This window comes from Chiloscyllium plagiosum, unplaced genomic scaffold, assembly GCF_037043375.1.
Source record: "Chiloscyllium plagiosum isolate Xiang-an unplaced genomic scaffold, Cpla_swu_hap1 HiC_scaffold_12, whole genome shotgun sequence".
NCBI lineage: Eukaryota > Metazoa > Chordata > Chondrichthyes > Orectolobiformes > Hemiscylliidae > Chiloscyllium > Chiloscyllium plagiosum.
This window is the reverse complement of record NW_028270150.1, coordinates 84,142,983-84,155,064: the sequence shown is the minus strand read 5'-3', so window position 1 is coordinate 84,155,064 and position 12,082 is coordinate 84,142,983. Positions and strand designations below refer to the sequence as shown.

General features: G+C 43.7%; 1 protein-coding gene across 1 annotated transcript in view; it reads right to left on the bottom strand.

The window, feature by feature from the left end:
• Nucleotides 1-11,623, bottom strand: part of mid1 (midline 1) — a 375,699-nt gene extending 364,076 nt beyond the window's left edge. Inside the window, exon 1 of the mRNA XM_087992998.1 lies at nt 11,435-11,623. The gene's annotated coding sequence lies outside the window, so the exon portion shown is untranslated. The remainder of the gene's footprint in view (nt 1-11,434) is intronic.
• Between the last annotated feature and the right edge of the window lie 459 nt (nt 11,624-12,082).

Below are 12,082 nucleotides of genomic sequence, written 5' to 3'. Positions count from 1 at the left end.
TTGAAAATAAGGATGAGAGTTTTATAGTCTAGAATTTGCTCAACTGGGAATCAATAAGGGAATGGGATTTGCTGTGAGTTTAGACACGAGTTTAGACACACAGCAGAGTTTTGGATGGCTGTGCCAAGATTTATTGCCTGTCCCTAGTTGCCCTTGAGAAGATGGTGGTGAGCTGCCTTCCGAACTGCTGCAGCCCACTTGCTGAAGGCAGACCCACAGTGCCACTGGGGAAGGAATCCCAGGATTTTGACCCAGTGACAATGATGAAATAGTGATCTATTACTAATTCAGGGTGGCGAATGGCTTGGTGGGGAGCTTGAAATGGTGATGTTGCCATGTATCTGCTGTCCTTGTCCTTCTAGGTTTGGAGGGTGCTATCTTGATGGATCTTTGAAGTGCATCTTATAAATAGCACACACTGCTGCTGTTGTGGAATGACTGAATGTTTGTAGATGTGGTGCTAAGCAAGTGGGCTTCTTTGCCTTGGATGGTATCAAGCTTCTGATGAGTTCTTGAAGAGATAACCGTCCAAGCAAGTGGGAAGTATTTCATCAGACTCCTCACTATTGCCCTGGAGATATGGTGGGCAGGCTTTCATTTGAGATGATTGTTGTCTGCCATTTGTGTGGCATAAATGTTACTTGCACTTTTCAGCTTGAACCTGGATATTGTCCAGGTCTTGCTGCGTTTGAACACAGGAGAAAGTGAGGTCTGCAGATGCTGGAGATCAAAGTTGAAACTTTATTGCTGGAACAGCACAGCAGGTCAGGCAGCATCCAGGGAACAGGAGATTCGACGTTTCGGGCACAGGCCCTTCTTCAGGAACACAGACTGCTTCAATATCTGAGGAGTTGTAATGGTGCTGAACGTTGTGCGGACATTGGTGAATCCATACTTCTGACCTTATGTTGGAGCAATGATCATCGATGAAGCAGCTGAAGATGGTTGGGCCAAGTACACTACCCTGAGGACCTCCTGCAGACATGTCCTGGAGCTGAAGTGACGGACCTCTACCAACAACAACTCTCTTCCTTTGTGCCAGGCATGATACCAACTTGATTCCCATTGATTTCAACTTTCTCAGGGCTCCTTGATGCGACACTCCATTAAATGAGACCTTGATGTCAATTGAATGGTCGATTCCTAGAGTCTCTGATTTTAAACTGAGACGTGGCCTTGTTGAGGTCTTTAAACTTCTGTGGAGATTTGATCAGGTAAATGTAGAGAAGATGCTTTTGAAGGGGCTGAAGACTAGGAGCTATGAATATAAGAGAGTCACTAGCAAAGCTGATAAAGAAGTCAGGCGAAACCTCTGTCCCAAGAGGATGATAAGGGTGTGAAATAGGCTACTACAAGAAATTGTTGAGCAAATGGCATAGATGTATTCAAGAAGAATCTAGATGAGTAACATGAGGGAGAAAGGCATGGAAAATATTGAAAGAATTAAGGTACAGGAAGCTCATGTGGAGTATAGGCGTTGATAAGTATATCTCCATCAAACTAAAGCATGCCTGTTGTTTCCACTTCCCAGTGCGGAAATGCTGAGGGTAATTTGTTTTCCAACTGGAAAACAAAATCCAGATTAAATCAATTAAAAATGAAATTTAGTTTAGATTCCTCCCAGTTTAAAAGATTCAGTAACATGCTGGGCTGTGAATTTACTAATCTGGGTGAGGACACAGACCTATCAGTGAAATCATATGGCAGACAGAGCAGATCTATTTTCTCATTTTCACAGCTGAGAGTAGCACGGTGGTTAGCACCGCTTGCCTCACAGCGGCGGGGACCTGGGTTTGATTCCACCTTCGGGTGACTGTCAGTGTGGAGTTTGCACATTCTCCCTGTGTCTGTGTGGAGTTTGCACATTCTCCCTTTGTCTGTGTGGGTTTCCTCCGGGTGCTCCAGTTTCCTCCTACATTCATAGCTGTGCAGATTAGGTGGATTGGCCATGCTCAATTGCCCAGATTGTACAGGGATGTGCAGACTAGGTCGATTAACCATGGGAAATGCAGGGTTAAGGAGATAGAGCACAGAGAGTAACTCTGGGTAGGATGATCTTTGGAAGGTCAAGTATGGACTTGATGGGCCAAATGGCCTGCCTCGATACTGTAAGGATTATATGATCCTTCACTTGAGCATAAAATATTCCATTCAAAATGAAAAATAAAATCCATTCTCCAGCCCCTTTCAGTTCTGAAGAAGAGTCATCCTGGACTCACAACATTAATTCTGTTTCTCTCTCCATTGAGATGCTGCCTGACCTGCTGAGTTTCTCCACCACTTCTGTTTTGTTTCAGATTGCCAGAATCTGCAGTATTTTGCTTATATTTTAGTGCCACTTATGCTATGTTTCACTAACATGTGACTTATCCTGGGGTGTTTAATTAATTTTTGGGCTTATTATAATAATGGGCCCTTGAGCCTGATCTACCTTTCAAAAGAATCATGGCTGATCCAATATTCCACAGGTCCATTTTCCTACCCTTTCCCCATATCCCTTGATTCCCCTACTGACCAAGAATCTGTCTGTCTTCGCCTTAAATGTACATAAGGATTCTGCCCCCACAGCTCTCTGTGACAAAGAGTTCCAAAGACTCGTAACCTTCTGAGAGAAGAAATTCCTCCTCATCCCAGCCTTAAATTGGTGGGCCTTTATTCTGAGACATCTGTTCCTAGATGCTCTCATGAGCAGAAACACCTTCTCAGCATTTACCCTGTCAGGCCCCTTAAGAAGCCTCTATTTTTCAAAGAGATCATCTCTCATTCTTCTAAACTCAAACTCATAGGCTTCTTCTGAAACACTCACAGTTCCCTCAAGACAGAGCCAGTGATCTTCCCAATTTTTCAGCAGCCCAAGTATTCTCCTGTATCCTGACATCACCTCTCAGTTGCCTACTAATTCCTAGAAATCCTTCTGGAATTCATTCTATCCTCACAGAGCCATCTAACTGCTCTTGATCCTCACTTAATACCGTCTACAGAGATCTTAGTTAGTTCAGCTATCTTCCCAGCAGTGCTGATAATTGCCAAACTCCTAAATTGGGGTCTACAATTGTCAAAGAGTGTGGTGTTGGGAAAGCATAGCCAGTCAGGCAGCATCCGAGGAGCTGGAGAATCGACGTTTCAGGGATAAGCCTTGCCTGAACGTCAATTCTCCTGTTCCTCACACGCTTTCTGACCTGCTGTGCATTTGCAGCACCACACCCTTCGACTCTCATCTGCAGTCTTCACGGTCTCCTAGTCTACAATAATCACCTTTCTATGCTTACTGACCTTCAGTGCCTAGATGTAATATTTTAAATTGTTGCTTATTCACCTCCAAATTGTTCTGAGTGACCCATTGTTAACCTCGCCCCGATCACCTAAATGTTGCCACCTAATAATTCTTGGAGCTGAGTGTGCGCTGATCACAGTTCACAGGGAGCACTGACTTATTGAGTGTAAAAGAAATGCACATAACTGGAGGATTTCATCATAATAGAAGATGGAACTTGGGGGTTCAGTTGTTTCTGGCTATTATAAAAAGAGGCATTAGTGAATAGCAGTCTGTTTAACCCATCCACATTGATGCCGATAGAAAAACCAAGTTTGCTAAATAAATATCAATTTGAGCTCTGAAGTATCTTGCTGATGTTATAAAATGCAGGATTCTTTAAGAAGGTAAATACTGCTTTCATTTGGAAGATGTACTGGGCAAAAGAGCCTCACATTACTTTCCTTTATGTCACATTCCTGAGGACTCTGAAACACATTTCTGTATTTCAGTTGGTGTCTACTTGCAGCAAGCACCATTGTACAATGCAAATACTTATAAACAAATGCAGAATGCTTTTAACCCCTTATAGTCCAACAGGTTTATTTGGAAGCATTAGCTTTCGGATGAAGGGGCAGCACTCTGAAAACTAGTGTTTCCAAAGAAACCTGATGGACTATAACCTGGTGTTGTGTAATTTTTAATTTCATCGCTAAAAGAGATCATAGAGTCACACAGCCATAGAGATGTACAGCACAGAAACACACCCTTCGGTCCAACCCCTCCATGCCAACCAGATATCCCAACCCAATCTAGTCCCACCTGCCAGCACCCAGCCCATATCCCTCCAAGCCCTTCCGATTCATATACCCATCCAAATGCCTTTTACATGTTGCAATTGTACCAACCTCCACCACTTCTCCTGGCAGCTCATTCCATACACTTACCACCCTCTGCATGACCCCTTAGGTCTCTTTTATATTTTTCCCCTCCTACCCTAAATCTATGCCCTCTAGTTCTGGACTCCCTGACCCCAGGGAAAAGACTTTGTCTATTTATCCTATCCATGTCCCTCATCATTTTAGAAACCTCTATGAAGTCACCCCTCAGCCTCCAACCCTCCAGGCAAAACAGCCCCAGCCTGTTCAGTCTATCATCTTGCAATTATTTCAATGCAGAGCCCAGGAAATTGCTAGTCACAAATTGGATCTATATTTCCTATGTTACAATAGTAACGCCAGCTCAAAGTGCAGTTGATTGGCTGTGAAGTACAATGGGCAAAGTCTGTGGATATGAAAGCTGCTATATAAATGCAAACCCAGTCCTCTACTTCAACCTAAATAAGTCTATTGGGGATTTGTTTGGATTGAGTAATTTGAATTAAAGGCTTGCTGTGTACCAGTGCCTCATTCAATCCACGGCTCAAACTGGTTAAATCCTTGCTTCATAATATTTCAAAGTATTGAATTCATGTTTCAAACATGTTGTGTGTTTTTGTGTGAGTGCGTGTGGCCAGCACTATTCTTTCTGCTCCAAATGCCTCTCTCTAATTTTGGCCACGTATCTTTAGCTATACGTACGATTGGAGGCAAATCCTAGCATTTTAACAACCAATGCGTTGCAAGCGAAATGCACCACGACTATTGGAAGCAAGGATTTTTTTAAAAAAACTTTCTTTCTGTCCCTCGAGAATAAATGGACCGAAGTTATCTGGGTATCATAGGCCACAACATATTCAATTTCTGTTTTCGCTCTGCAAGGGATCCGAACAGCTGTTTTCAGTCAGGAAACTTTTAAGAAATATTCTTGCAGGGGTCACACCCAGCAAGCTGCAGCCAGATTAATAATACCACAGCCCTTTGTGTTTTGACATGAAAATTCATAGCCATTTTTTTGGAAAGTAAAGTGGCTCCTTCTGCGTTTTTAAAATATGACTGAGCAGGATGTAACTGGTTTTGGATGCAAGTTCATTGTATTGCCTTATCCCCATTAGTCAGACCTTCCAAATTAGGGACATATTACTCAGAATCAGTTCTGTAATAAAAGGGAAAGTGTCTTCAAAACTGTTGGGTAAACTTTATTTTCCCTCTGATATCAGCGAGTGAAAATGGGAGTAAACGTGTGAATGTGAGAGCAAGTGTAAGAGAGAGGACTCTAAAGAACGTTATATTGTTTTCACCATGACGATGTGAGGTGTAGATATGCCTCATGCATTTCAAAGCATACAAATATGTTTGGTAAACTCTCTTTTATGGAAACAATAGCCCTCCAAATGTATTATTAACAGACAAAAGCACATACCAGATTGGTTAGTCAAGGCAACAACTTTAGCAATGGGTTCAACTGCATTCCATTTGAAAGCTGATTGGCTCTTTACTGCTCTCCTAAAATGGCCGAGTAACTCACTCGGCGATATTGAGCTTGGTGGAGATTTCAGAAGGGTACCTCAAGGGCAATGATGTCTGGGCAAAATATACCAGGCAAAAGTGAGGACTGCAGATGCTGGAAATCGGAGTCGAGAGTGTGGTGCTGGAAAAGTACAGCAGGTCGGGCAGCATCCGAGGAGCAGGAGAGTCGACGTTTCGGGCACAAGCCCTTCGTCAGGAATGAGGCTGGGAGCCTTGGGAGTGGAGAGATAAATGGGAGGGGGGTGGGGCTGGGGAGAAGGTAGTTGATAGTGCAATAGGTGGATGGAGGTGGGGGTAAAGGTGATAGGTCAGAGGGGAGGTGGAGCAGATAGGTGGGAAGGAAGTGGGACAGGTGGGACAGTGCTGAGCTGGAAGTTGGATCCAGGGTAAGGTGGGGGGAGTGGAAATGAGGAAACTGGTGAAATCCACATTGATGCCATGGGGTTAGAGGGTCCCGAGGCAGAAGATGAGGTGTTCTTCCTCCAGGCATCGGGTAGTAAGGGAGTGGTGATGGAGGAGGCCCAGGACCTGCATGTCCTTGGAGGAGTGGGAGGGGGAGTTGAATTGGTCAGCCACAGGGCAGTAGGGTTTGTTGGTGTAGGTGTCCCAGGGATGTTCTCTGAAGCACTCTGCGAGTAGGTGTCCTGTCTCCCCAATGTAGAGGAGACCACATGGGGAGCAATGGATACAGTAAATGATATATGTGGAAGGGCAGGTGAAATTTTGATGGATGTGGAAGGCTCCTTTGGGGCCTTAGAGGAGGTGAGGGGGTGGGGGTGGGTAGGTGTGGGCACAGGTTTTGCAATTCCTGCGGTGGCAGGGGAAGGTGCTGGGAGGGGAGGGTGAGTTTTTTGGGTGGTGGGGGAGCATGGACTTGACCAGGTAGTCACAGAGGGAACAGTCTTTACAGAAAGCGGACAGGGGTAGTGATGGGATCCACGTGTAGGTGGCGGAAATGGTGGAGGATGATGTGATGTGTACAGAGGTTGGTGGAGTGGAAGGTGAGGACTGGGGAGTTCTGTCCTTGTTGCAGTTGGAGCAGTGGGGTTCGAGGGCGGGGGTGCGGGGAGTGGATGAGATGCACTGGAGGGCATCATCAACCACATGGGAGGGGAAATTGCGGTCTTTAAAGAAAGAGGCCATCTGGTGTGTTCTGTGGTGAAACTGGTCCTCCTAGGAGCAGATGTGGTGGAGGCGGAGGAATTGAGAACAAGGGATAGCATTTTTGCAGGAGGCACGGTGGGAGGAGGTGTAATCCAGGTAGCTGTGGGAGTTGGTGGTTTGGAGAAAACATCAGTGTTGAGTCGGTCCCCGTTGATGGAGATGGAGGGGTCTAGGAAGGGGAGGGAGGTGTCAGAGATGGTCCAAGTGAATTTAAGGTCAGGGTGGAATGTATTGGTGAAGCTGATGAACTGTTTGACCTCCTTGTGGGAGCACAAGATGGTGCCGATGCAGTCTTCAATGTAACAAAGGAAAAGGTGGGGCTGGTGCCAGTGTAACTGCAGAAGATGGACTGCTCTATGTAGCAACAAAGAGACAGGCATAGCTGGGGCCTATGCGGGTGCCCATGGCTACCCCTTTCACCTGAGGAAGTGGGAGGATTCGAAGGAGAAATTATATACCAGCCTTGCCACTGGCTGCCATATTCTGAGACTGAATTTTAAAAAAATTCTTTTAAGTCATTCACAGGCCGTGGGCATTACTAGCTAGGTCAGTATTTATTGCCCATCTCTAATTGCCCAGAGGGCTGTTAAGAGTCAACACATTGCTGTGGGTCTGGAGTCACATGTAGGCCTGACCAGGTAAGAACGGCAGTCTCCTTCCCTCAAGGACATTTCTGAACCAGATGAGATTTTCCTGGCAATCAACAACAATTTCATGATCATCCGACCCTTAATTCTAGATTTTCATTGAATTCGAGTTCCACCATCTTCCAGAGGAGAATTTGAACTTGGGGCGCCACAACATTGCCTGCAACTTTGGAGTAATAGTCTAGTGATAATACCACTAGGACTTTGCCTGCCTAAATGTACTTCCCCTTTATTCCACAATATACGGTAATTTCCTTTGAGTTACATAATTTTGAAATGATTTTTTTTAATTTCCTAAGGCAAATTCTTTGAATTATTAAACAGAATTTGTAATCTACTTTTTGGAATCTGTTCCTCAAGGTTAATATATTGTACTATAAGGTTATAATGGAACAGTTCCACAGCCATGAATATTAACCATGATCACTAGATCACAGAAAGCACAAAACGTACACACCTTGATCCTAAGCAGTAAATTTTTAAAAATTGATTCTAAGAATGTGGATGTCTCTAACAGTGGCAACAAATTCAAAACTAGCCCGTTCCTAGTCGCTCTGAAAAGACAGTGAAACATCACCTCCTTGAGCCTCTATGGTCTGTGAGCTACACAAGACAACCAAGTGGCTTGTTGGAAGACAGTTAAATGTTAACCAATGTCCAAAAGGAAGTGGTCAGCATGTAGCATCCTTGAGACCATGCGGGAAAAGGAGAGAGTGGATCCTGTCGTGTGGTTCCCTGAGCGGACTATCAAAGTCATTTGGCAGAACGCTTCAGTACCAGAACTTTCCAAAGAGCCCATGATGTTGCTTCGTTGGTAGGAAGAAGGGCACGACATGTGAGATCCTTCATGTACGCCCGATCAGTCTGCACCACCGCAAGCTGCCCTCGAAGTGGCTGCGGGATGGGGGATGAGTCTGTCATACATATCCTTCTGGAATGTGCCTTTGTAAGGGAAGTGGGTTTTGTCAAGGTTCATCCCGAGCAGCTCCATGATGCTGGTCTGTTCCCCTGGATGCACAGCGTGACATATGTCAACTGCTCCTGGAGGATCATCAGCTTGGTGAAAGACGCATTTCAGTCTGCCCGAAACTTGATGGTCTTCCAGCGGAAAGAGCTGACCTCAATCGAGTTTTGTAGACTGGCACGTTCCAAGGTTCAGGACTATGTGCTGAGGAAGGGGGAAGAGCACTAGCTAAGATCTTCCTGCTAAAATATACCAGGGGTCTGTTCAGTTTGCCTCAATCTATGTAAGTCGTGTCCTGCATGAGTAATTAATTGCCCTTTTTTGCCACTGCAAGGAATGTTTAATTCCAATGTTTGTTTGTTCTTTATGTGCAAAGACTGTAACGAACTGCTTTAGGATCTGCGTGTGAACCTACACATAATGTTTTTGTGAATAAAGTATACTGTTGCAATTTAAAAAAAAAGTTAACCATAATGTGGAGTTGGCCTCACTTAAAGGCCAGATTAGGTAGAGGTGACAGATTTCCTTCCCCGATGGCCACTGGTAAATGATAGCTCTTAGGTTTATTTGTTAAATAATATAAAAGTGTAGCACTAAGCCACTGAGACTTTCATGAGTAGCAGCTGGAGAATTGTACCTGCCTGACTTTAATGCTCACACCATACATACTGCTGCATAAGGGTGTATGGGTTTGAGTGGGTTAATAGTGAATACAGCCGTGAGCACAATTCAGTTTAGTGATGTTAAAGGATGGTGGGATAACAGCTGAGCATTTCGAAGGAATACGAATTACCATCTTGGTCTTCTTCATTGACTCTGTGACATTGTAACATCAGTGTAATTTGTCTTAGTTGCTAACATAGAGTAAACTACATGTTGTTTAAGGCAAGAGTCAATTCGTCTCAAAATCCATTGCAACTTCAGAGTACTGAATGGAAACTACGCAAGAATTTAGTGCAACTCTCGTGATTATGATATACAATGCTATGGAGTATGTATGTAACCGAGTATATGTTTATCTTATTTGATTTGTTATCCCAGAAGGATTGAAATATATTCCAATTTCTAAATTGCAAACCATAACTAAAAATACAATGTCGATGTAGAGTTGGAGTTTGGTGGTACTTGATTTTATCATTCATCTTAAAATCCACGACAACTTTGAACAGCTTTGTTAACGTTGAAATTAATCATTCCCAAATTGTCATTGCTGCAATCAACTTCTCCCCATCTAAGTTTGGCCAACACAACAGCGATATCCCTCTGATTTACTCCAGCGAAATTGCTGGTGAAATTTAATCCAGTGCTGAATTAAATAAAACCACTTTATAATGAGTCCACGAAAGAAACTCCAGAATATTTCCTATGACACATTATGAAGGTTAAAAGACAAATCCAGGGCTGAGATTCCCACAAAACAAAACTCTTTTTTTTTCCCATTTGCTACAAACCAGCTCCAAAGTCTTCAGGAATCTAGACAGTTCAATTTGCAAGGTCTGTTTTACTGACCCAAGAGAGACTGACACAGCCAGCTGCCATTCAAATCACATAGCCCTGAAAACAGCCTCTCATGGTTATGGCTACGTGAGGCTGTTAATCACAAGCAATCTTCAGTCATTCAGAGAAGGGGAACAAGGGGGAGGGGGGAACTGGACTTAAGGGGAGAAGGAGTGTACTTATTGGGGAAGGGAACCTGAATTGGGTTGGGGGTGGAGTATGTGCATGGGGACAGGGGTGTCTGAGTTGGGGGCATCTGAGTTGGGCAGAGGGAGGGGCATCTGAGCTGGGGGAAGGGGCGTCTGACTTGAGAGGGTGGCATGTCTGAGCTGGGGGGAGGGGCATTTGAGTCAAGGGGAGGGATATCTGAATTGGGGATAGGGAAAGATAGAGAAGCTACTCTTGCAGTGTTGTTTGGATAGCCTTTGAATATTGCTTTAGGCAGCTTTAGGTACAAAGTGCTTGTCGAAGCAAGAATGGAAGTTATTCACTGTCAAGTTAAATCTGAAGCTGCTCGAACAACAGTGTTTAAGTTCTGACTAAATATTTGACAGTTTAGCTTCCAGCATAATAACAGTGGCAAAGGCTGTTAAAAACCCCAACAGATGTAACGTTAGCAAAAAATTGTCAGAGATTATGAATCAAAAAAACGAAATAAACTACCGGATGATGAAGTATCTTTTCAAAGACAATTTCTGCATTCACCCTAATAATTAGTTGAGGCACACATAAATTGTTGGAACAGTAAGAATAATTGCATCTCAAAATAATAAAGATCCTTCAGGCGAAACAAAACAATTCACAAAATTTAATGCTCATTGCAATCCTGTCTATAGACATTTTCACCAGTGAAACACAAACTGGAACCCCATTTATCAGCAGTATTGAAGGATTTGGTCTACAGGCAGGCAATTTAAGAAAAAAGAATTGTACAGAAGAAGTAAAATAAACACCATCAGATTCTGAAGGGGTTAAACACTCCCATGCTCTGCAGTCCAGAAGCTAGCCCTGCCAATAAACAGAGAGAGCCTGTTCAGACATGGTACCTTTACCGTGAATCAACACATCCCCATTAGTGATCATTATGCAGCTTGCAGACAGCAATTGAGCCTACAGATCATCCGTTCATTACAAGAAATCTGCCCCTTCACAGCCCCTTCCCCCTCTCTCCCACCACCTTCCACTTACCCTTGCTAGGACAAAGCTGTGCATCTGGGTTTTGTCAGAAGTGGTACACACTGAGACTAGAATCACAAGTGTAGGTATTTCTGTTCTGGATAACCCACATGCATGGACAACCCTTCTGCAAAAATATAGTTTTCACCTATAGTAGCACATAATGCAAGTGCAAGAGAAGAAATGTGTAGCACAGAAGTTTATGATATAATATGCAGCGTCTTTTTGATTGAGAAACAAAACTTCAATTTGATTGTCAAACTTTGAATCACAAACAAAACTTAACCTCTCTGTGAACTTCCCATTAGCTTCAAACTTTACTTACCTGACTCTCCATTTCGCCAGAAGCTGCAGCTCCCTGAAGTTGTAAAAAAAGCAAAGCTTCTAGTTCCAAAATAGATCTGTCTCTCCCTCTCTCACACTTTCTCTCTAATGCAGTCTTGTCTGGTCCTCACTGTGTTAAAGATACTTCAGGAGCTCTTTTACTGAGGAGGTTGTGCTCTTGTCCAAATTGTAGATCACTCCCACTCTCTTCGGGGTGTGTGTTGTGTGTATATGTCTCTTAGTTAAGTGAACAAGGCTGGCCTCAGTCTGACAGGTTTCCTTATATAGGTAAACATGACTCACATTCCCGTGGAGGGTGGCTGCTTTGAATCGAGTACATTAACTCTAGGTATGCCAACATGCCAGAGACAAGAGCAGAAATGCAATATGTGACATTTCATCTCACCATAGCAAGTGTGGACAGTGGGGGTAAGCCTGGTTCTGTAACAGTGGAGCAATTTGAAATACATGTGCTTCATGCAAGGAAGTATGCTGAATGGAGTGAGTCATTTTTGTCACAGATTGTTTCAACTGGACTGTCAGTGTCCAGATAAAGCATTTGAAAATTAGAACAATTCAAATCTAGAGTCACAGAGCTGTACAGCATAGAAACAGACCCTTCAGTCCAACTCGTCCATGCTGACCACAT